Genomic DNA, 27835 nt, shown 5'->3' with positions numbered 1-27835 from the left:
TGTAGAGCTGCCTTTTGACAGGAGCTTTGAGATCCCTGTGTTCTCCAGGTCTGGCGTCAGCAGGAAAAGCTCACGCGTGAGGCCTGAAGCATACTGGGCCTGTTGGTGTGGGTTTGACAGCGTCTTGTTGAGGTGTTTATCAGATATCCTCCTCCTCTCCCTAGGTTCACGTATCAAGCTAAGCCTGGGAGCTATTGGTACTGCACCACTCCTGCGCTCTCCCCCGGGGGGCTGTGACGGGGGTCTTGTTCCCCACGCCGATTTCATCTGCTGACTCGCCGGGGGCCTCTCCCCAAACCTTTCTTCTCTCTCTTTTCTCTAAGTGCATTCAATGCAGCTCGAGGAGCTCTCTTTTCAAATACACTTATAGCGATGCCCCAGGTTTCTTGAACCTGAAGTTTTCTGTTTGTTTTTTCTTCCACCTCCTCATTACAGATTCTTTCTCTGCAAGTCTTAGACATCAGTGCACACGTCGGCAAAAAGAAGCTTTAATATTAACACCCAATAACCCCGATAGACGGTGAGCCCAAGTGATTATTGCATTTTAATTTAGTCTAACAGCTGGAATACTTGCCTCTCTGTCTTTTTTGCAATGACCTACTATAGTTATTAGTTAAATGTAAGAATCATTAATTGCTGTATGCTGTAATTTATTGAGCAAGGAAACATCCCATATGTTCATTGGTCACACTGAAGTCAGCATGCAGCACTTTATTTATGTTTATTTACTCATTGTGCAGTTATTGAAAGCCTGTTTTGCAATTTGGGTGGCATTAAGGTAATAGTCCTCTGACATATTAACAGTCTGCTGCAAGTCAAAGGAAAATTCTTAAATATGGGTAATTAAAAAAATAGAACAAATCTAAGTTTCTCAGGCAGTGTAGAACAAATAGAAGTGGAAGGCAGCTCTGGCTCGAATGTGAGTATTGATTCTCCTGCTCCGTGGAGACTGTGAACTTGAGTGAGAGGAAATGGAGAACTGCAGATATACTGCAGCCGTACCTTTTCTTTCTCTCCGGACACCCCCCTCAGAGGGTTGTAAAAAGCTGCCTGCCCCTAACTGGAAACACCAAGGACCCTCTTGTCTTGCCTGAACTGTCATCAGAGAGCCAGAGAGGCAGAGACAGAGAGCAAAGCCTGGTTCTCCTTTCACTTAGCACAGCTCCATCTCTGATATTATTTCGAAAATTGGAAAAAAAAAATGAGGGCCGAGAAAGAGAGGGAGAAGCAGTGCCACTTTCATTGTGTGGCAGTCACACCTCGCTTTTCAGAAGCATCGCCCACAACGTTCTCACCCACAACCATGTTGACTGACAGCTGAATCCAACAGAAGGGGGTGCGTCCTCTCGGGGATGACGGAGCGGGCTTTGTTACCTACCCTGAGAAACCTGAAAGCCATTTGACGTTACCTTTCTGACACGCGGGGTCGATGGGGAAAAAAAAAAAAATCTCTCAGTGCAGCCAGCTTCAAAGTGTGATTGCAGCGGGGTGAGAGAGAGAGAGAGAAAGAGAGAGAAAGGCTAGGGGACTGTCCCTGTGGCTCTCACTCCGCCAGCCCTCACTTAACCCTGGTATCACTGTGACCTGTGTTTGACCCCTCCACCCAGAGGACAACAGTAATGAACTGACAAAGAGCACTTGCAGGGAGACAAGATGGTATATTTTGAGAATGTTGCACATCTAAAATCAATTCGCACATTGAGACAGTGAGATCCTCCTTAAGCCGCTCAGAATAAAAGGTGTTTATGTGTTTGTGCTTCGTTACTTTGCCTTTAGTTATGACTCCAAACGCACTTTTCCAGGTGTGTTTGCTGCAAGCGACTCCAGCTCCTCTTCGTGTTTACGATCTTGAGCAGCGAGAAGTGTGTAATTTAATTTTCCCTGTAATCCTGTATCTCCGTACTCAGCTCCCCCCCCCACCACCACAAACCTTCAGGGGAAGGCTTAAACAATAGTGCCGCGAAAAGGATTTTGTATGCAGAACATTTATTTTGCTTCAGTTTTAAGGCAGCAAACGCATCAGATTTGGAGCCATGCCCATAAGGAAGCACAGAAAGTAATATACGCAATGCGAGATAAAGGGGTGGAAAACACAGTAATGGACTGATTTGTCACAGGTTTGGCTCTGAATTGGGTTTTGCTATGTGCTCATCAGATATGTCCTTGTCACACTCCGCAGAATTTTTCTAAATGACAACCTGAAATATTCCATTACTGGCATGGTGTAGACCTTCCAGCCTGTGCCCTGCGCCTAGACACCTTCACTGAAGACTGTCGGCATCAGACATGAGGACTTCAGCAGTGCTCCTCCACATGCTTACAAAAGAAAAAAAAATCAAGAGTCCAACAGCTATGTAGACTTGGCTTTAGGAGCTTATTCTACCTTTTCAAAATCACCGAAGGCAGCACCGAAATTTAGAAGGGTCAAGGGCGTGGGTTAGATGGCTGCCCGTCTCTGCAAAATTTGAAATGGTAAAATTCCGTCCAATAAGGAGCTCAGTGAGGGGTGAGCATTCTGTAAAACCGATCGCTAAAAAGAGGCTGTTCTCAAGGTGAGTTAGAAATCAGATTGTGTGAAATCTATTTTGTAAATCTGACCTTCGAGTAGCGAGCGGTTCTCACTTTCCTCATCAGTTGCTGGACTTGTGAATTAAAATGAGCCGTTGCGTGGCTGGTGGGTGGAAGCTCGACTCATGAACAATTCAATCAACATATTTGGGCCGTGAGACATTGACCAACAAGTGATGCATTACTTATGTGGTTCAATTACAGCATCAATAAATGTTCTAAGCGTGATGCATTTATCATTTATCTCCTCATTGCAGTACAGTGAGCTCTGTGCCTCTTACTCGCCATTCAAACAGTTTAGCTGAAAGCATTTTATTTCCAGAGAATATATTGATATATTTTTTTCTTTCCATTACTCTAATGTATGCAAATTACTGAGTGGGGTGTTTGTTCAGCAGTTTAGTGATTTCTTCCTATCAGAAGTAATGGGATGCCACAAAGGCTTTTAAATGAAGTGTGAGCCGCGAGAGGCCTTTAACTCACAGGAGAGGCTTTGGTAATGGTACGCTTTCCAAAGATCTATGGATGATGGAGATTAAGTGGTTTGACCCTCGGGGTCAAGGTGTCAAGGGACCGGTTCATGCAGGGTACGTAATGGGAGCAAGGAGGGTCTAACCGGACCTTGATGGATCAGGGAACTTGTCTAATAGATCTCTGTGTACTGTGCGCAGCGGCGTAATTCATATCGTTGATATTTGGAGTAACCTTTCTGGTCCTCGGGGCCCAGCAAACACGAAAACAGCTCTCTCATTTTTAAAGGCCCGAACACAAGGAGACCTGCAGCTGCTCTGTGGCTGTGTATGGCATTTGTTTGCTCTCTTCTGGGAGAGTGGGACCATTTTAAGCAACGTGTTTGACTGTGCGTCCAGCCACAGTTTTCACTGTGGCTTGTGACAGGACAAACAAAATAGGTGATCACACCTGGCAAAAAAATGACTGTTTGCTTGAATTGTTAATCATTTACTTGCATTGACTGGACCATCTTATTCCATCCTTGTACTATATTCTGTGCACTAACGGTGAGAGAGGAAGCATATGTCCCACGGAGTAGGGGCCAGCCTTTTGGTCAGCCACCCAGCTCTCGCAGCACAGTAACTTTTCGGCCTTGTACTGGAGCCAGCATGGATTCTTGTTATTACAAGGTCTATCAGTCCAGGTATCGATCAGCTGGCAGGCCTGGTCCAGTGCCGACCAGAACCATAACACATACAGCAGTATTCCCAGAGTGGCACCTTGGCAAAGAAAGGGCACTGTGCAGAACAACAGTAAGCTATCTCTTTTTTTAATTTACCACTAATGAAAGTACAGACCCATCGTCGCTCCAGGCCACGAACCATCCCAGGAGCAACAAGACTTATAGAGGCCTGGAAGGGCAAGGAGAAGGAGCTCACCATAAATCCATATGTCGAGCTCACGGCTGACTTTTAATAAAGGTTTCAGCTTGTAGTTTTTTATTTTCCTTCCATTTATATTATTGTAATAAAGCAAACGAGGGCAAAGTGAACAGATATGTTGGCTTTGTACACAAATTTTGTCTCCATTAGTGTGATATACGGTGGAATAAATAGGCTGCCAGTGTGGTGTATTGAATATGGAAAACTGTGCTCAGAAATAAAAACACAATGATATGTCTTGTTTTGTATTAAATTACATGCATGAATAAGCAGAACTGTGTCCTGTGAGCCCCGTGACACTCGTCCTCTGATAATGCAAGGCAGCCTTTTCAACAGAATAGAGAAATACAAAGTCCTTTTGAAAAAAAGGACTTTCTCTATTCTTTTTTTTTTTTTTTTTGCTGGACAGCTCTGCAATCATGAGGTCTCTATACGGTATGACTCAAAGGCCCAATGAGCCAGGACTGGTGATCCTGGGGGACTAATTATCCCTCAGTTGCAGTAGAAGACCCACCAGGGCAGATGAGACCAATACATCCTTTCCTGAATCTGCTGTTGAGTCGACAAGTTTGTTTTGTTTTAATCTTTACAATCATAGGGAAACAAATAAGTTTAGTTTGGATTTTGTCCATTCATTCTATGGGAGCAATGCATGCAATGGCAATGGTGGTGTGGCGTCCTGGAAGTCTTTCTTGCTTGAAATGCTTGAAATGAACCATGTGCTTATTTTGTCCATTTTTAAATCCCTGCAAATTTACGGGTGTTTTGACTGATTTCTGTGAATAGGTTCTCTCCTTCATTTTTTAATGGTGAAAGCTGAAAGTACTGCCTGTGCCGTTTAAGCCTTGTATTAAAACTGAAATCAGCAAGTCACACCCTCCTGAGTCTTTGACTCAGTTGGCGAAGACTTTGCCAAATGCCAGCTGAAATTCTACATGTATAATTTGAGAATGCTCTAGACTGCATCCACTCACATTTGATTGAGATCAGACCAATTGGATTTGCTTGGATCGACTGGTAGACTGTAGCTGGTCCTGTCTGGTACTGGCTTTGTAGAATTCAAGAACTGTGTACAGATCGATGTGCACAGTGATGATTCAGTTGTTTTGAGGGAAGTGAACAGCAAGACCTTCTCTTTTAGCAAGTCATCCTTCAACAGAGGATGGTGAGATTGGTGTCTCTAATTGTCTTTCTTTCTTAGTTTATTTTTAGCTGTCCAGGTTTGCAGTTAGTTTCTCGACAATGACATCAATGCAGGGGGGGTCTGTAGGTTTAAATCTAGAGTTGAGGAAGGGCGCTGGACTGTTAAACAAGGTGCTTAACATGAATCCAGCTGAATACAGTAAAATAGACAACTTGAAAATTATAAGTCAGCTATTGATGTAAAATAGAAAGAAAAACAAAGGAGCTTTAGACTTCAGGATTAATAAGATACAAAACTACCATGCTGAAATGTCAATTGAACATTCTCTTTCCATATTTGCATGGTCCTTTGGCAAATGGATGTCAGTCAGAGCTTCCTTCACCGCAATTTTCCTGTGGAGTTTCCTTATTGTTTTTCTGTGGTTTGGTCTCTGTAGTTTTAGTCTTTCTTTATGCATGCCTTCATGCCATTTCATAATCAAAAGTCTTTCACGACTATCGAAGATGATGCAGTTGCTCTTTTATTGAGAGAAGTATGATTGAGAAAAATGTTTTTAAATTTTTTGATCGAATGTGTAGAGAAAAAAGCAGTTCCGGCAGATCTAACATTATCTCATTTTGCGTGTTTGTTTTTGGAGTGGACTTGGAGTGAGTAGATTGCTGTGAAAGTGTCAGTTTAGGTAATATTTACATCACACTGTAGCTATACTATTCCCCCTCCCCCAAATGAAATTTGCACCATGTGTAAAATAAATGTATGTTTGCAGCTCATAGAAGTCTTTGTGCTTTTAATGAACTAGAATGTTGTAGAATAAAGCAAAATAGATTCAAAGAAGGGAAAACGGAATGCATGCCATGATGCATTCCGAATGCATGCTAGTCTGGGCCCCTTTTGCTCTTCCCCATGCCTACCACTAGTTTTCCTCATCAGAAACACTTCCATTGCCATCAGAGGCTGTCATTGTTGAGGAAAAACAGCCAGGTCTATACACCATGTCTTGGCAGCCAATGTAGTCTTTGCTGACCCATATAAATGGTTTCAGTAAAATAACAGTTGTCATTATAGTAATGGTTATGATCCAGGAGAATAAAAAAAAACACACACACATGGCATGTGAGAGTATTATGCTGTTGTCTGCTTAGAAGTCCATCTTTATCAGGAAATTGTATATGTGCATGTCTGTTTGTTTCTGTACATATGCTAATGATTTGATTATTTCAGATATGTGTTCTGATCTGCATCTCAATAGCTGCCACTCCAGATTCCATTATTAAACCTTTAGCAATTCAGCCCAGCCAACTGAAGCATCTGGGTACATGGCTGTATTTGTAATGTACTTTTCTGATTAGGATGTTTATCACTACATCGCTGCCTGTTATCACAAAGAGAATGATGTGCTGCGTCGTGCATAGGGCTAATGAAAGTCTAGATTATCAAGACACTGATTTGATTGAATTGACATTTGTTTTCTTTGCAAAGTGTAGACAATTTGCACTGAGAATTTGTTGTTATTTTTTTTTGCAAATGCCCCACAATTCATTTGGTGCTGTTAAAAAGCTCAGAGGCCTTAAGATATGAACATACACTAAAATAACAAATATATAAATAAATGGACACACAATACACAAATGTAGTAATACAGCACAAAATACACAGGACAAAAATGGAGCAAAAATAATATATAAAAAATAAACTGTAGTGCATTCACAAGCTCTAGTCTGGAATGTGCTGGGCAAAGAACTTCCAACGACCTCTAACCTCTACCTATCAATGAGTGGCATGATCGTTACCTCCACCCTGCTTACTGGGGAGCTTCCAGTTCTGTGCCAGAGTTAGAGCATTTTCAATAACACTGTGTTATTGCATGAGTCTCCATCACTCCATAATCTGAATTGGATTTTACTCCCAGTGCTGAATGGGATGTTTTTGGGTGTGGGGGTAGTTACAGAGCCAAATCTGCATTAACAAAAAACAAAATGCTTCTATTGGGTGCTGTTTTTTCGTTTTTTCCCCCACTTTCCTTCAGCTCCCCTGTTTTCAGCTGCGAGCCGCTAGGTGCTTACCCTGTCACTCAAAAAGCCGGTGCCCGCCCGCCCGCCCGTTTCAGATCAGAAGTTATTTGTTATTGGGGTATCGTTGGAATCTGGCTCTCATATCCTCTGAGAGATCCGGAAGTCGTATTTAAATTACAGCGCCGCTGATTTTGCTGAGGAGGGAAAACCGCCAATCCCCACGGCTCTGCTCCAGAGCACCGGACTGAGACTTATTTTCTCATTTTATTCCTTCATTCCTGTTTTCTGTGATTCCAGTCTTATTTGCAGGCAGCAGCCGAACTGACGAAATTAACTCCTCACATCTGGCGGTGCTCCTCGTTACGGGACGCCGTACAAGAGCACATGAGAGTGGGGGTGGCCTGCGGCACGATGCATATGAATGATGTACTTTGTGATAATAAAAATTATGTGTTGACAAGGAAAGAACAAATCATGTGCATTATCCTCCTGTCAAGCTATCGCAATGGGAATGTCTCATATGACTCATGTTGTATGTGACATCTCTCACAGTTTTACGGTTAGTGTTTTGCTGGGCTGAGCCTAATCTAGCAGGTCTGTAAGCATTGGGTTAGCGTTAGCAGTGAGGTCAGTACCGAGACCATTGGTTGGGTACTGAAGGAAGAATCAAAGCCTCCCACTGGGATGCATTGTGCAAGGACTCCGTCAGTCAGTACGCATTTTATAACATTTAGTAGACCAAGGGATGCTATCTATTTTCTTGAAATTTGCCTCACCTCACTTTATGTTGTAGTGCCAAAATCGATTCTGATGCCATATATCAGTCGTTCTCCAGCAGATTTTAGGTTTTAAGCAGACAGCACAATGTCCATGGACACACACACACGCAATCTTTCATAGAATTTCACAGAATTCACAGAATTCTTGATACTGTGAAAAAAAGAAGTATCTTCTCCCATACCGTAGCCAAACTTCTGAATTGCCTGTTCAACACAGAAAGGGCTCTCAAACAGACGGATTTCAGAGGGGTCACGAGAAGGTTGAGGAAAAGAGGAAAACAGAAACATTCTCCATAGAGCAGATGTTGAATATTATTAGGCAGATTAGAACTGGACTGAAATTCAATTTAAAAACTCATTGACAATGATTGACAATGACAAGGAAAAGCCAAAAACAGTTTGAGGACCACTGGAATGCAGCACTCGTGTGCATTGTGGATTTGCTTGCAACAAAACAAAAGATATTCCCAAACAAGTAACCACTTGCCCCATCTTTTTGCCACATCCGAGCATACTCGTCTCCGGTAACCTTTGGCATTGCGTGCCAGCAGCACCAATCAGCACTCTGCTACGTCCCTAGAAAACCAGGACTGCAGTACCAGTCAGCACTCTACTACATCCCCAGAAGACCAGGGCTTAAGATTGGGTAATAGACATGGCAGGGCTCTCCTCATTTGTCATGGGCTCCTTGGTCCTTGCAAAGCCCCTCGGCACTTGTTGCTGCCCGTTAATCCCTCCTCAGACACAGGCCCCACTCATCTGCATCTTAAGACTTTGCCAGCCGTCATGCATCTCCTTTTACCTTCCATTTGATGTTATAATGAAAATCCCTACACTTTTCATCGAACGGTGTCATTGTCAGCAAATTATTCCATCAAATATTAATTTAGAAAAAACAGTGCTGTCGTGTTTGTCTTGTCTGAGACATCTGAGGGTTTTTATCTTTTATCTTTTGTTTTTTTTTTTTATCTTTTTTTAATAATAAAACATGAAACTGAAATGGAGGATTTGGGCTGCGGTGTGTATAACTGCACATTGAGAACTGTGCTGTGTTCTACTTAAATAAAGACAAGGAACAACACATACGCTTATAAAATTGAGGTTGGATTATCCTTAATTGGCATCATTTTACTCCTCAATTCATTGTTTTCAACAATGCCATCATATGTACTTACTTAATTACATAATTATCCATTATCCTGCCTATTTAGCTATGCAAGCTAAACACTGAAACTGCTGAATGTGCCCTATTGGCAGGCTTAGCTTGGGCCAGTGGTTCCACCTTTTGCCACTTAAATTTAGCAGTATAAATTTTTACATCCGGGAAAGGAAAATACAACCTTCTACTCAGGCCAGTATGATAGAATCATAGGCGTATGGATGGATATACTTGTGTAATAACAGAACTTTGTTGCAGTGGACTGTAAAGATAAGCAAGTGGCTGGCTGAGGGATACTGCATCATAAAAATCACCCCGTCCAGCCTGCTCATACTGCAGCTGATGCACCCGGGGTTGGTAAAGCAGGGAAAAAAAGAGAACTGTGCTTAATATTAGTCGATGATGTACTGCAGAGAAGACGAGTGGCACTCATTCCTCCACAGACAGGAAAATATTCGGCGGCAGTGCCGTTTATTGTGCTTTATTGCAAATAACTACTACGAGGCTTGGCCGAAGGCACGCAGGAGAACTTCTTGATGAAAAGGCCTCGGTATCATTAGGGGAGCTGCAGCAGCGCCAGATGAAAGCCGGTCTAAAATGTAAATCAAATTAATGCCAAAACATTTCCCCACATATCTTAATGTTATTCTTTCCCCCACTGACATTGTCTCGGGGAGGCTGTGCGCGCATCGCTCTCCCGAGTTCAGGTCTCCGGCTCTTCCGCCGTGGCGATTCCTTTTCCTGTGACAGGCGGCGTCTGAGAGTTGCTCCGAGCTGTCTCTCATCCCTGCCTCTTCATATATGCACACAGACGTCCCATTACTGGGATTTATTGACTGCGTTTGCCTGCTTTAGACCAATTAGGGTGTTCATTATGCAAATAAAGTGTACTAATTATCTCTGAGTTACAAATTGATTGTGAGATATATTATCTGCTTTCGACTTGCCTCCCGGATGGTATTTGGCCTGCAGTTGTCCAAGCCATGAATGGAGGGGGACAGAGGCAACCGTTCAAGGGCAAGCGAGGTTGCATTCGGATCACTCAGTTTCGGGAACACAGTGAAAGGCAGGCAAAGCCAGCGCGCTCGAAGCCCTGACTAAAATGAATTCTTGACAACCCATGGACACTAACAGTTACAAACTGCAATCCGATGTTAATCAACAGGGGGTTATTCATTAATTGACTAAATTAGTCTCATCAATCACGTTGCGGGGACGGCTGCAAAGACACTCAAACAGCGCATCCTGTCAGCGTGAGACTCGGCGGGGGGAGCGGTTTGATGTGTGTATTGAGGACAGAGAGCTGGCGTCAGGTTTAAGGAAGGAGAACTTTCTCGTGAGCGCGCGAATGCGCCGGCGTACTCCAGCGTTCTTGCTGTATTTCCCCCTTCCTGTTTGAAGGTGTCATGCAGTGAATCATTTTCCCCCCTTGACAGTGAAACTGCATGGTGAAATGGTTTAAGCTGAAGCTGATGTTCTGCGATATTCCTTTCTTAAACATTAGCTCAAAGACAATATGGGAAGAGAGGGAAAAAAAAACAGATGAAAAAGATATGCATTTTACTTTCCACTTTGATTGTAAACTACGCGTTTTTTCAATGTTCCAAGTGAGTAAGGGAGTTCTTTGTGTGGTTGTTAGCCCTTTTCCCTGCTTTGTTAATTCACAACGCAATAATTGACTGCCCCATCGATAGTTCAGATCAATGGCCGGCTCCTGAAACTCATTTCACTTGATTGCCTTAGACCTTACAGGAGCCACCATTGTTCAAATTAGGTATGTGTACATTGAATTAAGTCTAATGCATGTAGAACAAGGCATAAAACATCATTGCAATCTACTTCTTTACCTTCCGCTGTCCTCCTCCTGCCATTGGTTATATCTGAAGTGCGATCACGTCGGTGCAAATATTGTTGTACATCAAAACAAGACAGCAATCACCCCTCAGGTATTTAATTGACAATTAACTCTCAATTAGATACGTGTGACCTTCGCAAAGGCTTTCTGTGTGTCCGTTGGTAGCTCCTGCTTAAATGTGGTCATATTCGATTTCTGAAGAGAAAAAAATAAAAAGAGGGGCTGTCATTTAGGCTTGCCTGGAGCAGCACAGCGGGCTGTCGCAGAGGCGCACTGAAACCCTGTCATTTAACTGGGAGAGGGGATGCAGGAATCACCGCGTCTGCCTCAATGAGGACTGACCTTGAAATGACTTTTTTTTTTTCCCCCCACAGATTCACAGTTTATCTCTAGATGCAGTGGTTCTACTTACTAAGTCCATCCAAATCCTCAGAGTAGGGACAATGCAAATGGAAACGTGTTCTCAGGAAGTGGAGCAATGAAATGTCTATTTTAACTGTAATGAATCATGTGTTCCGTACAAATGGGCTGCTTGTAGTTAATGGTGATAAATATAAGCAGGTCTGCTCTTGTCATTCTCTCCCCCTGTCTCTCATTGAGAGGGAATGGTGCTATAACAGTGAAGAGGGTTTTTTTCCCCCCGTTAACAGGCCTGTCATTACAAACCCATCACAAAGGTCAGGGGCTGGTACTTCTGAAATGTGTTGCTTTTTTTTTATCCCTCGCAAGCATTTTAATTAGTGAACAACAAGCCGAGTGACAGGGAGAGCGCCGGGGCTGACGCTGACCTGATGCCGTGCGGAGCAGCGCCGTGTCAGGGCCCAGTCAGCAAGCGGCAGGTGTGAAAACCCGCTGCCCAGCGTCTGAGCAGAGGGAAGGCATCAGCACGACGGGTTCTGTCTTCGTCGCAGAACCAGTGGCTTTGCAGAGTCCAAGCCACCATCTCCCTGCAGCTGCCACTGAGTTATCCCTAAATTCTACTTCTTAGATTGTCCAAATTATTCATCAGTGAACGTTCGAGTGTTGATTTTTGCATGAGCAACAGTCAGTGTTGCTTGTGACCCGTTAGGGCCAAGATAAGACATTCATTTTGTTCCTTCTGCTGTGTTCGATCTCCATATTAACTCCAAGTCAGTGGTACTTGGTTCTTCTCTGTGTCAAAGCTGTGCAAATGATACCACACAGTTGCACCACAGATGCACTCAAACACACACAGAGTGCAGTACACAAGCACACTTTATGTACAAACCTCCCCTGTACATGAAAGCATCCTGATTTAACTGCGTGAATATGATTAAGGATTATTTTTTCAATAATTCATTTAGAACTTAGCTATAATTTTTTAATGTAGCAGGGGCTAGGAAAGTGGTAATTAATTGGAGATGATTCTCCATGTTGCGGGTTGCTGGAATTGTTAGCCTCTTGTTGCATCATTCTGCCGCTGAGTACAGCCAGACGCCATGAAGAATGTGGAAGCAGATGCCGACCTCAAATTCGGAAATAGGATTACTTTGAAAAGGGCGGAGGAGTCGAACTAGGGAGCGCTTCACCAAGAATCATCTGCTGCTTGTCAGTTGAGGCTCTTTTATTGCGGACCATTTTCAATTCACCATTTTCAGCCTTACACCAGGTGGGGAGAGCTTGGGGGGGGGTGGGGGGGTGAGAAAAAAATAAACATAGCAAGGAGACGTCTGTAGAGAGCATTGCAGAACGAGCCATTTTCCAACGAGGTGATTGCAATGATTGAGGAGATTAGGTGATCTTCATCTCAGAGGGAGGTGATGGTGGAGTGGACAGTGGAGGCTCTCCCTCAGATCTGGAGCAGGCTGTGAAATGGGCCTGGCGTGTGGAGGGGCGGAGAGCAAGACCGAGGCGCTGCCTCTAGGCTGTCAATCTTTGACCGTGTCCGGAACGGACAGCCGAGTTCCGCACATGTCCCCCGAGCTGTTAATTTGACCTTCTGTGGCATCGGTGAACTGTCATAGCTTGTTTTTCCACCTGGAAATGAATCATCCATTACTGTCTGCATGTCTTTCTGTCTTAGCGCAACCTAGACTATAATCATGTTAATTGTGTCGTCTGCTAAATGTGTTTTATCTAATCACTCCTTAGCAAGGCAGTGAGAAGAATCAGCAGAGAGTGTGTGTGTGTGTGTGTGTGTGTGTGTGTGTGTGTGACTGGCGTGTCACGGGTCCACGTGCTATCGGGTCTAGGAGCGCCTCCATTACGCCTCTTTTGTTTTTATCTGCCTGTAGTCCCTTCTGGTAGCTGAGAGCCAGGAAATCGCTGCTCCACTTTCTCTTGGCGCCAGTCGGGTCCCCCTTTGATTTAATTAGGGAGCGCGAAACACCACTAACAGGGGATCCATTTTACTTTTCAGAGGCTCTGACAAGCGGCCCGGCACACCGCGAACGAAGCACTTGCATCCCTGGACGCACTCCCCCCCCCCCCCCCCCGAAAGTCTCGGAGGGTCTCGGAGTTCTAGGCGCCTCTTTCAGCTGGGGATTTTAAAGCAGTGCAATCAGTCAGCTGCCAGCTCAAACCCCCTCCCTCCTACCAGCCCAGAATCCATTGCTGAAAGCACAGTTTGTATATGCATCCCAGCTCAGTGTATCATACTGAGATATGTTGCTTTGACGCTGCTGTAGGCGAGGACTTTTCACTCCTACATCTTAGCATGTAGCACATCTACACAATGCGTTGTTGTGTATGTGTTGCATACACTCTAACATAGCAGGGTTTTTCTCCTTTCAGTGTATAACATCTCATTGGGCTGCGTGTGGCCCTCTGCAACTATTTAGATTCATTGTTGTATTAATTAATGAAAAACGGAAGCTTGCTGGCTTGCATCACCTTCTCTTGCCCATCAGATTGACTAATCTCTTTAATCCCATACGTGCTCTAAACCCCGTGATGTTTCACCCTGATGTTAGTCCCTCGCCCCCGGGGATCTCGGAATGTATCGATTACTCCATAGACCTGACAGTCCAGTTAACAATTAACCTCCAAGTGTGTCCAATAATATATTAAAAGTGTACACTGCTCAGCACCTTTTTTAGTCACAACAGATATTTAATCTTGATTAGATTTTCCTGTCCCTGCCAAAGATGTGCCCGTTTCCATCCTTAAAATTAGCACCTGGGTTTTTAAGATTCAGTGCGCAATCCCAGGGGCAGGCCAAGAGCGTGAATGAATTGAAAATGATCAATTGGAATCTGATGGTCAGATTCATTTGATGCCGTGTCCGATGTTTATTAACGTTATCTTTAATGCTGTCTGGGAAAAGCTAATTCGGGCATACCTCGTCTGGAAAGACAATGTGGCAGTTTTGTTCTTTTTGTTCCTTTCCTTGCTTTAAGTGCTTCTGTCTTGCGAAGGTATGTGGCTTTTGTTCACAGCTTGATTCTTGCAAATATGCCTTATGTGTCCTGCATGGTACTCTGGGTACAGGTTTGTGGTTCTTGGAAAGGGGCTTTCATGTGTCAAGTTTCACTCCCCCTGCTCTTCTCAGATTTGAGAGTAACAATAGGACAAAAATATTCTGTGTTTAGCGACAGTGACATCCTTCTGACAGTATCTGCAAGCGCTACCAATGCACGCTGCCTTGTAAGTGCTGTGTACACTGCTCTGTCACAGCCTGTTTGACACTCTTGGAAAAAGTGCAACTTTAGTGAGCTTTCTCCTTGGTGTTTTGGTGTCATCTTTCCCATTAGGAAGGAAATTACCCTATTTACAGATTGGGTGTCTGGTTTACCCTTGTTTGTTCTTACCCCTTGTTGTGCGCCCTAAAGCCCTGCTGCGCAGGCAGCAGAGACAGGCAATCCAATGCCTGTAACTGGGCCTCCCCCCTGCTCCTCATTAATGGCGTATTGGATAAATAAGTTGGATTCCTGTGTCGCACAACAGCAGGGTTTAGGCTTCAGATTCTAGCCAAGCGGGGCCATTTGCCTAGCCGTCCTGCGGTGCTGCGGAAGGGAATCAGTGTGGAGACACACGGGGAAGGAGGGAGGGAGGGAGTGTGCGTGCGTGCGTGCGTGCATGGATGTGTGTGTGTGTGTGTGTGTGTGTGTGTCTGTTTGTCTGTGTCTGCGTGCGTGTGTGCGTGTATTATTGCTGGAGGGGTTTTCTGATTTTTGATGAAAGTTGTGCTCTTCCATATGGCAACCCTCTGCCCTGCCTGCTACCCTGCCCACAGATGATGAGTCAGAAGAACGGGGATTATAGACTTGTTGATTTCCTGAGAGATAACATAATCCTTAAACAATACACAAGACCCTTACACAGGTAAACAATGTATCTGCTTCAGTATCTTTGTGAGATACAGCACATAGTGTATCTTTCTGTGAACGTGTGTAATACTGTTGGAAGGAGCAATGCCAAGATCCTAGATATAAAATCTGACCTTTTTTCTCCTCATTTGCCTGGTCCCTGTTGAAAAGATTGATTAATATTAACAAACCATAAGTTTTAAATGAACAGGAAAATGGTACCTTAAATAGCTGAATTTCTCTAGTTTTTGATTGAAACGTTGCAGTGAGATCCATTAATTCAGTGCGACGTCTTCTTCAAGTGTACTCTGGGGCCCAGCAAGCTCAATTAAAAATACATTGTATTCCCAATGATATGTACATAAATTCAATTGCATTCAAATTAAAAAACCAGGTTTAAAAAAGTGACAGTACGGGGAAGTGATATGGTATGTGTAACAATAAAGGATAGGACACTAAATATGTCGTCTATTCACCGAGTATTATGCAGAAAAGAAAGATCACAAGGGGAAGCTTGTCAGAAGCAAATGAAAGTTAGGTTTTCTTTAAAGGTAACAGCTGAGAGATTTGTGGTAATACCCATCTCTGTCTCTCCTTCTTTTTCATGGATAGAGAGGGGGGTTGTGCAAAGACGAAGACGTCTTTCTCTCTGATTTCCAGATTCAGTTTGGCTAAGCTCTAAAGTGGGTTATTAACTCTTTCCCAGGCTGCACCCAGAGTGTGAAATTTGTGTGGGTGTTCTCCAGGGACCTTTTGCCATTTCTGAGTTATTCAGGCTTCATGGCACCTTCCTCAGTGTTTTTTTGTTTGTTGCCAAAATTTCAGACTGGATCCACAGCATCTGATATCAATATACTTATCTGCCAATTACTGGCTGATCTTATGATTTAAAAACACACAACCTCACACACACACACACACACACACACACACACACACACACACACACACACACACACACACACACACACACACACAAGCAAGCAAGCATACACAGACATGCCAAAATATTGGCAGTATCGTGACAGCATTGTTGCTAAATTGCTATATTTTTGGCAGTACTCCACTTGAAATATTACACTTACATTTTAAGAGGTAGAAACAGCGGAGAAAACATAAATGTGCAGAAAATCTGACTGAAGTATATTAAAATATGTTAAAATATTTATCGCCATGGTAAGCACCCTTGTAAAGGGCAACTTGCATAACTTTTTTGGTCCAAAACCAGGGAATGTACTGAAATAATTCAGGTTAATTACCTTTGTGTGGTATATAACAGCAGTGCCCTATGCCTTGCAACATTCTGATTATTGAATATATAACCTTCTGATTCAGTTCCAACTGCCACCTTCATCAGATGTGAAGCAGATCTCACTCTTTTTTGAAGAAATGGCTCAATTGTGTTAGTACCTTCAATTAAATCAGAGGCATTCTATTTCTTTTGGGTATGTGTAAGGGTTTGACGTATGTATTGCCTTAATGATTTATTGTCACTTATTCTGACAGAAATTGGAGGAGTCAGTTTATTTTCATTTTGTCTGAATGTCTGCACAAGACACTTTCTTGTGTTGTATCTATATACTAAGATATATGACACTAGATGTCATTTTATATATGAACTGCAATTCCAGTTTATATGTTTCCAGGGATCGTCTGTCCGCAGTGGCCTAAAAAAGATCCCCACCCCCACCCCCATCAAATCTGATAAATTCTCTTTGATAACACATCAGCATTAAACGGTGCAACAGGTGCGATGCATCAGAGCGCCTGGCAGCTTTCACAATTAGAAACCATGCATTGTGGGTTTATTAAAAGGTTTCAGTAAGTCAGAGGCATAGATCAAACTAATGTTTTAGGAGGCAGGGAATCCCTAAACAATCTCAGCTTAGCTCTGCCTCCTGCATTTTCCATTAATGCAATTTGTGCGTAACATTCATTTCATGTGAGGCCAAAAACATGCCGTGGGAGGGGCCTGCCTGTTGCTGAAATAACCACACTGTTGCTTTAAGCCATGGAAGACTGAGAGTTATTTGAATCTGCTGTTGTGCCATACTTAATATGAAAACTATATGCAAAGAGCCTCTGAAATGTCCCAGGCTATAAATATTTGATTTAGTTGTAATACCTATGTACTATTGTTCTTTTGATGTTTGCTTTTTCATCTAAACAGAATTTTGCCTAATTACTCTCGGAGGAGGGTGTGTTTGAATCGCATTAGTCCTGTGATCCTCTGTCTCCAGCGCACTGACTTAATCAGGCCGGGGATGCTGCTTAATAATCACTTGAATGCCATGATTGGGATTGGCTAGAGCAGAACATTGATATCGGTAATTAAATTGTAAATTGTAAATGCGGCGTATAAACAAGCTCTTCTCCCGCTCCCATTCCCTGCTGTAAATAATATCGATACCATGAGCCGAGTTACTGTTTTATTTTTTTTATTATTTTTTATTTTTGCCTTTCTGCTGAAGCTTGGAAACTAGTGCTCCAGTGCTGGATTCTTGGCTGTCTGTCTGAAGCTGCACACACCACTGGACAGTGGCAGGGAAAGCCTTATCTGCTTCCTCCCTCTGGAAGTGCACCCGTCGCTGTGGCATCGGATTAACTTAGCCCCGCTACGCTACCTTCAAAATTGCCTTGAAGAAAAAGAAAATCAAATTGTCATGTAAACCGCCTGTTATCCTATTATAGCATCAAATGAGAGAGAAAAAAAGTGCATTGCAGATGCAGGCAGCGGGGAACCCAACTGCATTACCCACAGTCGGGCTCGTTTGTGTGAGACACACTGATCAGGAACGGGACGCTGAGAAATAATGGCTCACTTTTCCCTGTGTGTTTCGTGCCACGAGAACACAAGCCAATGCTCCCAACATAAATATGAGCATCTCTTAACATTTAGCCCAGAGCTGACTGGTTTCATTTGAGATGTAATACAGCTGTTTGAGCCAAGCCAAATACTTTTCAAACTCATTGAAACAGGCCTGTAGGGGTTTCGCTCTCTTGATTTCTGTTTTCAGAGAAGAAAGGTTTTTATTTCAAATTAACTTCTGTTGGAGCAACATTACCCTGGGTGTCACTCATTAGTTCTTGCTTGGCTGTGTTTGCCGCACCAAGTATACATAGTTCATAGTACAGTGTTGTGCTCTGGGTCTTTGTCAAATGAGTACCCAAGTGTGGCTTAACTGACAAATATACTTGAATCGTAATGGCTGATTCAGATGGTGTTGCTGTGCAATATTCTACCCCTACTGAAAACCTTTTTTTTAAAATCCTACTTTCCTTTCATTAAAGGAACATGACTGCTTACTGAAAAGGAATACTTTTCATTGTGTCCATGTTTGCAGGCCAGAAAATATCATGCTTATGTGCAGGATGTGAGTCACCTCATTTAGAGAGGAGAGGGAGGGTGGCCTTTTTAGTCCCCTCTCTGAGGCTCTGGATAGCAGTGGAGGATAAAAGCCCAGAAATGGTAATTAACAAAATAAGTGGGTTAATGCGGCTTCATTGCTGAATGGCGGCAGTTAATGTTAATGAAGAGCTCTGTTGATGGTGCAAGATCCCTCATCACCCAAATGAATGTCACTAAGAGCAGAAAATGGCAATTGCAAAATGGAAACGGAATAATGATTGAACAGAACGTTTTTTCCAATTTTTCCCCCTTTTTGTGGCATTTTTTCCCTCTCCGATGTCTTGTCACCACTGCAAAAGGTGACAGCTCCCATTTGGGCATGTGGCTTGGAGCCACATTGGTGATTCTCAGTGAAATTAAGTGCATTTCCCTCTCCCCATCTCACATTCCCTCCCCCTCCAATTTGTGGCACGGTAAATTGTAGCAGTTTGTTAGGATGTGAAGTTGGAGGTGTTTCTTTCTGTTTTGATTATTTAAAAGAATGGTTTATAAAACATACAGGCAAAATGGTTTTTTGTATTGCTGTTCCTCGGTGAAGTCCATATGTGTTTTAGGAAAATGAACAAATTGCAGCAGTATGCAGCCACCTGCTGTATTTTAGCAAATATTATGCTGTTTCACATTGCCAATGTTCCCCTGTGAATGAGCCTTACATTGCTTTCAATGTATTCCTTGCTTTATTGATTTGTGTTTGATGGTGCCAATCGATCTCTCTATCAAAACATTTTTTTCCAAAATTGATCCCTGTTGTCTTTATGATTATGCAATTGTATGTCCCCCAAGCCTTGTTGCAGCGTGTGAGATTTTTCTTTGACGGCATGGCAGCACACACACATTGCAGCGTACACATTGTTAGCAGTGGTGCCAGATGTGATTTTCCTTGAATTCTCTTCTTCACGAAATAAGGCTATCATTCTCGCATCTTTCACCGGCTTCTTGAAACAGGTTTTCAAAATGTGCACGCCAGGAATAGATATGCGTACTGTTCTCCAGGTGCAAGACAAGACTTGTCAAATGTCTGTTTACCAGGCGAGCATTAGGCTTGCCAATGTCTAAAAGTGTTCGCAGGAATGGAATGATATATTTATGGATTTTTCTTACTTTTTCCACTTCTACCTGTTTCAAAGGTGAAAGTAGTGAAAACGGCGGGGGATTGTTGAACTGTGTCATTGGGGAGACCGCATCCTATCAGGGGGAGATTTGGGCTTGTCCGAGGAGTGGGTGCAATTAGAGACAGAAGCGTAAGGTGTAGGAGAGCCACGGTGATATGATTTTTATTTAAACCCCCACTTCTGCGTGCCCCATGAAACATACTCCCGAGCTCACAGGGGAAAAGAGTGCTTACCAGGCGTAAACTCAGAAACTGTCACTGTAGATGTACTTACAGGATAAGCACATCATGTGTTGTAGTATTTGTTTGACACAAATGTCAAGTGGCTATTAAGCATTACCGGGGCACCTTGCATAGTGGTTTCGAAGTGCTGTACAGGTGCAGAGGGAATAATAGTGATCAGACTAGGTGATGCTGTAAGTGTCTGGAGTTAGTGTAGGTGGAGAAGAACGGGGTGTTTGCTAATTTAGCCATTTGCTGCCATTTCTTCCACACTATGCACACTGGATGGGGACGTGACAAGTTATAAGGGTTTGGGGGAATGATACATTTAGCCGCTGCATTGATTTTGAAAAGACCTCTCAGCAGGTGGCAGGTAGCCTGTCAGCCCCTCAGCTCTCTGCATACACTCCTCAGCCAAGATGATCATGCCATTCTGCAATTCGCTCACTGAAAAACCAAGACACAAAGGGCGGCACATGCGGCCCCGTGCGCACAGTGGCCCCACACAGCAGCGTATGTTTACATTTTCCAGCTACTTTCAGGTTTTTTTTTTTTTAACCTGAGAAAAAGGTTGTTATTTGCATCTAAACAATTTGGTCCATAAGCAGGGTTTTTTGATACTGAAAGCAGCTGTCAGGCGCTTGATGCTCAGTCACAATCCGCATTTCCATTTGTTCTTGTTTTGTTTTGGCTCCGGCACCAGGGAGGTACAGTGTTTTGAAATTAGATATCAGCCGCCACGCCGACAGACGAGAAATGGAAAAAAAATAAAGTGACAGGGAGATAGAGGGATTGACGGATTGATATACTTAGCTTGACAGATGGTTCTACATGAATATGCCGATGGAACAGTGTTTAAAGAGAGAGAGAAGGGGGGGGGGGGGGGAGGAGGGGAGACGGAGAGAGAGAGAGGGAGGGAGAGAAAGGAGCAGACAGGTAGCGCAGACGCTACAGGGAAGCGGAGGCAACCCAGTAGCGCGATACTTTGATTTTCACAAGTTGGAGCACAAACACACATAGCTGTGGGCGATTCATCAGCACCTTGTCAGCGAGCTCTCCCCGCTCCTCCTCTGTCTCCGCAGGGGGTGTCTTCTCGGGTGTAGGAGAGGAGATATCTGGGGCAGAGGCATCCCCACCTTCACCTGAGCACACAGCCAGCAGGGCTGCAAACAGCAGCAGTCGCAGCTGCGGTCCGTGGCCATATTGCAGGCAGGGAGCCCTGGCAGATCGAAGGGGAGCGCGTTTCCCGTTCCTCGTATTTCCTGCCATATATTTTTTTTTGTGTACGGAAAAAAAAAAAAAAAAAAAACGGGGAGCGGAGTGGGTTTCCTGTTCCCATAGATGCCAGCGAGCTCTTTACGGCCACTTCCCCCTCAGACAACGAGTCTGCGTGAGACAGAAGATCAATACCACTGACATATTGTGCTCTCTCACAGTTTGCAAAATGATGCCGGCACAGGGCAATAAAGGGTCTCAACTGGTGCTCTTCTGGTCTCCAGGAGAAGGTTCAGCAGTTCCTGGCCTCTCTTCATTTTTATTTGCAATAAATTGATGTTAAAATAAGCTGTACATATATTCCCGTCAGGCTTGTCATAGGATATGTTTAATTTCAGCTCGCGGTATTGTTGCTTGTTATCGATTGTGCTTGACTCCTAGAACTGGATGGTTACAGGGATGTTTGGATACTGTGGGAGTGTTTTGCATGAAACTGTCTTTTTGACAGTGTTGCAAGCATGGGTGTATGTCAGACCCATTTCTGCTTGAGGAAGACATCTGAATTCTTACATCTATCATGTCGCAAACAGTGTGTGGGTGCCAGCGTTCTGTCACTCATTAGACATTAAGCATTCACACGTCTGCTACCCTCCAGGACACGCATCGGATTCCTCATGTCAATTAGTTTCTGCTGCAGAATCAGTGGTTTTGATGGGAAGACCTACATCTCGAGAAAGCTTCTTAGCTGCGCTAGTGAATCTCTGGGAGATCATTTTATCTTGCACTTGATTGCCAGATAATTATCAGTTAATTATTTAGAGACTTAAATTAATTTGCTAAAAATAGTCTTGGTGCCTCCTCGTCTCCAATGACGACAGTTTCATTACTTCTGTAGATTCCTTTGTGCATCAGTTCTGCAATAGGTATATAATCATGCACTTTATACAAGTTGTTCTTAAAAACAGCAGAAAGTGGGATATGTAGCATCCGAGGGAAACAATACATGAACGTGCAGACTTACATTCCTCTCATTCCACACGTGTCCAGAATGTTGCGGGTTGCATTTTTGCACAATTGTTCTCAAAGTGAGATTGTTACTCAGAGGCCTGGTTGGATTCTGTTTTCGGCCAAGCCGATGCTTTCTGCCACCTTAGGGCTATAGGGTGCCCAGTTCTTTTTTTTTTTCCTTAACACTTCATTATGGTGAAGCTCCTCTGAACAAGAAAATCAGCCATAAGCAGTTTGTTAATGGGATTCATTGGCTGAAGGAATCGAGTCCACCCCACCAGCCAGTATGAACTGTTTGACCTGGAGTTCGGAATGGGCTGTTGTAATGATATCGAATTGAGCCTTACTCCATCATGCCAACCATGGGCCTCTCTCTGTGACTGAAGAGGAATGATCAATACCCATACTCTCCACACCCGGGCCCTGCACTCGCCTCAATCCACCGTCTTTTATTTCTTCTTTTTTATCTGCAAACGCGGCAAGCTTTGAGCGAGGCCCGACCAGCTGGAATATCCCTATGAGCACGCTGGCAGCCTGATCAAATTAGCCGTCCTTTTGAAAGTGTCAGCATTGATTTGGGGAAATAAATCTGAGAGCAAGTCCTCATTAGAATAATAACAACAACAAATAAGCGCAACAGTTGAGTCAACTGCGAAACTGGCTGATATCGATCCAATTTGCGTAGTGCTAAGAGCGTTTAAGTGCTTAGGTCGGGTCGGCGCACGGAATTTTTATACGGTGAAATAAAAGAGCGTTTGAGATTCTATTGACATCTGAAACACTTAGTCGTCTGGAAGCGGACTTCAAAGCCTGGCCCAGCAGGGACCCCTGTTTGAAAACCCCCAACAGTCTTGATTACAGACGTTTTCAGGAGTGATGTTTTCGGTACCCTCCGGAGGTCCCCTCTTTTACAGTTCCAAGCACAGTCGTTGCCCACTAGATGATAAAAACATGGGCAAACCTGTGCCCCAAACAGGGAGGCTGGAGACTACAGCATGACTTTGTGAACTCTATAACTCTCTCTACTCTCCCTAATTCTTTCCCCCTCATCTTCTCGTTTTGTTTTGTTCCTGCAAAAAGCAAGGCTGTACGCTGCAGAGGTTTTCAATTAAAATAAAAACACAGCAATCATTCCCGTTTCATTAGTGGTGAGATACAATCAGTGGATCCAATTGTGTAATTCATATAATCACTGCGCAGTTTGTGGGAAGTGATAAACTTAATTACCATCAGGTGAAGTCACATAAAGCAAGGAGTATTAGAGAGGGGTTGAGGATGGGATAGAGGTCCCTGGCCACCTGCAGACTGAGAACATTCCTTCAATGGGAACGGTGTTAGTAATGGAAGGTCACAAGTCTTAGCTGATAGACCACTGTACAGTACAGGCTCAGTTCATTAATGGGTAGTATATATGTGTGTATGTGTATAAATCTATGCTTTGCTTTGTTTATTCTTAATTGAATCTGAACCTGATTAAATTTTTACTTGAAAGTGAATTTGATCTGTGTGGGTGTTCGCTGGTTTGTCACATGAGAAAGAGGCTCCTGACGAGTGCATTGGACACACAGTCGGCAGTTCAATCCTGTACGGCTGGATAAATCTCTGCCGTTGCCGAAACCCTTCCAAAGATTGACCCGTGAGGGGCTCATCTCCGGCTGGTTGAGGCGGTGTTCCGATTTGACACCACGTCCAAACACAGCGGAATGGTTCTGTCATGTTTGCGCAGGCAGGAGATTACATTACGCCCATAAAATGTGTGGCATTGCGTTACACGCTGCTGCTGTTGTGTTTGGAGCCGCTGCTGTCAGGGGGGTAGCGGCTGTGCTTGAGCTGTGCAGATTGCACAGTCCCACTGTGTATCCTACCGAAGGCGGGCCAGCCCCATACATTTGAATCTGTTACTGCTGCCGTCTCATTAAAGCGCCAGACCCGGAGAAAACACGCCTTCCCTTTGAGCACCGAATGTGAAAAATGTGGGTTGATTTTAAGGGTCGAGTCTAGCTTGTCTTCCCTCGCGTTTCAGAGATGCATCTTGTATGCAAAGCGACCCACTTGTTGGAATCCTGTGCTGTATTTTCTCTGTATAATGTAGCTTGTTCTGATTTTTTTCATTTTTTCCCCTCCTCCTTTACCCAGACTCCATTTTTTTCAGTTTTGCAGGGATTTTTGTTGTTGTTTTTTTTTTTTTTTTGTTATGGGCTGCTGTGCAGTGGCACACAGTGTTTTTTGACTTCCCTTTGAGTCATCTCCACAGAGAACAGCAGGGAGCGAGAGGGGGACTCTGGAAACCCAGCCGAGGCAAAGTGTACCATCTCTCAGGCTCATAAATATTGCATGAGCAGAAATATGGACTAAATTGACACTGAGCATTGCTTTCATTTTGAAATGAAGGGGAGGAGGAAGGATAGAGATCTCGATGATATCCTTAAAAGAGAACATACTGATGATGTGCCCCCTTCTGAAATACAGACATTCCAACAGTAGCGTGTTATCGAATTTTGCAGCGTTGGAGTTTGTGTACCTCGTGCCATTCACTGCTCAACTTCAGTTCTGCTTAATCGCATTAGCTTTAATTGAAGGTACTCAAATCACGGTCTTGTCTTTTGTCAGATACTAAAATAGCAGTCCCCCCCCCTGTTGTATGTGGGACTTTGATCTGAAATGCATGCACTCGATCCTAAGTGCTGTGCTGGTGTAGAGAAATGAAACCTGGATAAAAAAAAATCTAATTGGAATCAGGGAAAAGGAGGGAAAAAGATAATTCCCCTTGTGTTTAATCTATGCACTGGCTCTGTTTTGTCAGTCTGCTGGATGGTGGTACTGGTTTGGGAGTGGGTTCTGGTCCAGTCTGGAGATTTACAGCTTGGGTAACTGTGGAGCTAATCAGCTGTGTGTTATCCTCAAATCTCTTCTGTATGTGTACTGTGTTACTTGAAAGCTGTGGAAGGGGGAGGCTTTGTTTCTCAGCCATAGCTTGTGGGTGTCAGAAGTAGTTATGGCCAGGGTTTGGACATGGCAAGGTACCAGGTCTCGGTGTGTTACTGTTCCAAGAAGAAGAAAAAAAGCATGCCAGCAGTGACATGAGAAGTGCATGTTTTCTTTGTGTCTCCCCCATTTTATTCTCCTACATCAGCATCAGCAACTGAAGCCTGTTTGCATTACAGACGTCAGACTTCAGACTCAGAGTGTGAAAATCAGCACAAATGCATTTCCATTTCACTGACCCCAGATTCACTTAATCTGATTAAAGATCTTTTTACACGGAAATTACCCAACCTCAGTTGTAGGAATTATACCCTTTTTCTATTTCATTCATTTATTGCCATTTTTCAGAACATTGTGATATTTTCCTAAACATTTCTGAGGATTTTTTTTTTTTTTTGCTTTTTGCACTCTCTCAGTGCATGTTGTACAGCATTTTTCATTTCAGTCAATGATGGAGACCCTCAAGCAGGATTCTTTCTGTAAAATCATTGCGATTTTCAAGAGGGTTGTCAGTTACATAAAAAATATTGGATTTGCTGTCTTTGAATGCTTTTGCGGCTTCACGGTAAGGTGGAATTTCCTGTTCAGGAGGCACAAAAGATGATATCGCACAAGTGCCTTGCGCTGGCAGCCTGGGTGAGCCGGTGTGACAGAGGTAAGGTGGCCTGACATTCTGAACAGGGGAGCGATAGTCTGTGGCATGTTGTTGATTCACATCCAAGGTGTCGTGCTAATTACTTTGGATTCCTACCAAAGCCTTTCAAACGGCACACCAAGGCGTTCATTTTGGTCACGTTTCCAATTATTTTCTCCATGTGAAATGAACCCTGTGATTGTTCTTTTCTGAAACGCGGCGAAGTACGCCGCGTATGAGAAACTTCCAGTGGGGCCAATTTGCACTTTAGTGTGCACTCTCTCTCGTTGTTACTTACATTTGCCTTCTCCGTGAGAGTATGCCGCAGCAGGAAATGATGTAAGCATCTCGCTGGTGTTTTGACATTTTCCACTCCAGTCACATTCTGCCAGTTCAGATGAGGCTAAATCTTTACAGGACAATAGGGATCCATGTTTGTCTTTTTCTCAGCCCAGCAGGGGAAGACAGTATTTACCACCTCGGGGCACCGAGCCCTCAGCGTCTCAGTCTAGACCCCCCTCCCATGCCCACCTCCGAGCGCCGGCTCCTACACATCCATGCCGGCTCCCCTTTAATCCCTTCTGACAGGCGTGGCTTCTGCAGTGTGGCCCATCACTGCAATCTCCTGCTGCTCGCACCCCTCCGCCTCCATTCTGCGGCCTTTTGTTGAGCAGGACCACCTGAGACTGTAGCTGGCCGAATCCAGCCTGCCCCGCTTTGTTAGTGCTGATGACACAGGCCTGAAATCCAGATCACGGCCTTCCTTTCCTTTGTAAATCTTCCACTCTCTAGCTGAGTCCACCATGTCTAGCTGCCAAACTGTTCCTGATTGGCTGTGGGGAGCTAACACTGTGAGGGGGGGCTATGACACTTCCCTATGAAGTGCAGTCTTCTCTTCAGCCACTCAGCGCAAGGCCACAAGACACATAGGAAGACATTAAATAAACATTAATGTAACTGGGTTAGTGGAGATTTATTAAAGCTGATTTTTGGCCTTGCCTAAGAGAGCAATGCACCATTTTAATAACTCTCACATGCGCAAAGGTAAACAAATGAGGTAATTTATTGCTGTCCTCATAGGTGGTCGCAGCGAAACCTGCTTTGTTTTCTACAGTTGAAGTGCATTGTATGTTTTGTATAAAAATGGAGAGCAAACAATGCAAATCCCATTGAGACCTTGAATGAATCCTGTGTAGGTTAGTCTTGAAAAGGAAAATGAATTAAGAGTATCAAGGTAAGGCTTCACCTGTGCAACATGCAGCTTAAGATTTCACTGAGGTCACGTGCTGTATTTGGGTCTTGAATATCTTTTTATCAGAATATTAAAATGTGTGTCGCCATGTTGCAGTAGGTGTTGGTCAAAGTATTTCATGAAAACCTGTATGTGTGCCAAATAACTTATTTTCTAAAACATTGGTTGCATGCAGGGTAACAACTTGCAGTGGCCTTGTATGGTACGGTGTCTTGGGTTTCAGGTGGTTCAAGGCAAAGTGTGGAAAAGGCCATGGCACCAGTACTTAAATGTATGGGGTGGCAACACATACAGCAACGATGAGGTGAACTAGCAGTGAAAAGCAACGAAAGTCAATTAAGCAAAGCCATTTGGGTCAACTCTGAGCGAGTGAACCGAGTGTGATCTGTGTGGGATTAAACACATGTGGCACAGTTTTATATTATGCAAATAAAGACACAACAAGGTGGGTGCTGAAAAAAGATAACCCATCAAAGGGAACTGAAAATCCTTAGTTGGCATTTGTGGTGCACATGTTGAGGATGAGACCAGGACTTCAGAGCTACAAAAAAAAAAAAAAAAAAGAGTAAGTTGAGCTAGAAGGACGTTTCTAATGAGTCCACCTGTGGATTGAGAACTACCACAAGTCCCATTGGAAGGAATGGGAGAGCTGGTGGTCTAATGGTCACAGGTCTGGATCTCGGTGTTTGTACTGCAAGGCTGAAGAATAGTACGGCAATACGCTCCAGTGATCCTCACCGGCAACATCAAAGACAGGCGAATCTATGATGGCCCAGAGGTGCAGAGTACTACAGGGGCCTTGTACTTCACACAGGAAGAA

At 43.8% G+C, this 27835-nt stretch overlaps 1 protein-coding gene across 2 annotated transcripts in view; it reads left to right on the top strand.

Moving 5' to 3' along the window:
• The window catches only part of diaph2 (diaphanous-related formin 2), a 397085-nt gene that overhangs the window by 298995 nt on the left and 70255 nt on the right, over positions 1-27835 (top strand). The window lies entirely within an intron of this gene.

The sequence above is a fragment of the Megalops cyprinoides genome, chromosome 16, assembly GCF_013368585.1.
Source record: "Megalops cyprinoides isolate fMegCyp1 chromosome 16, fMegCyp1.pri, whole genome shotgun sequence".
In the NCBI taxonomy this organism is placed as follows: domain Eukaryota; kingdom Metazoa; phylum Chordata; class Actinopteri; order Elopiformes; family Megalopidae; genus Megalops; species Megalops cyprinoides.
The sequence above is the reverse complement of the archived record's forward strand: the minus strand, read 5'-3'. Positions and strand labels throughout refer to the sequence as shown.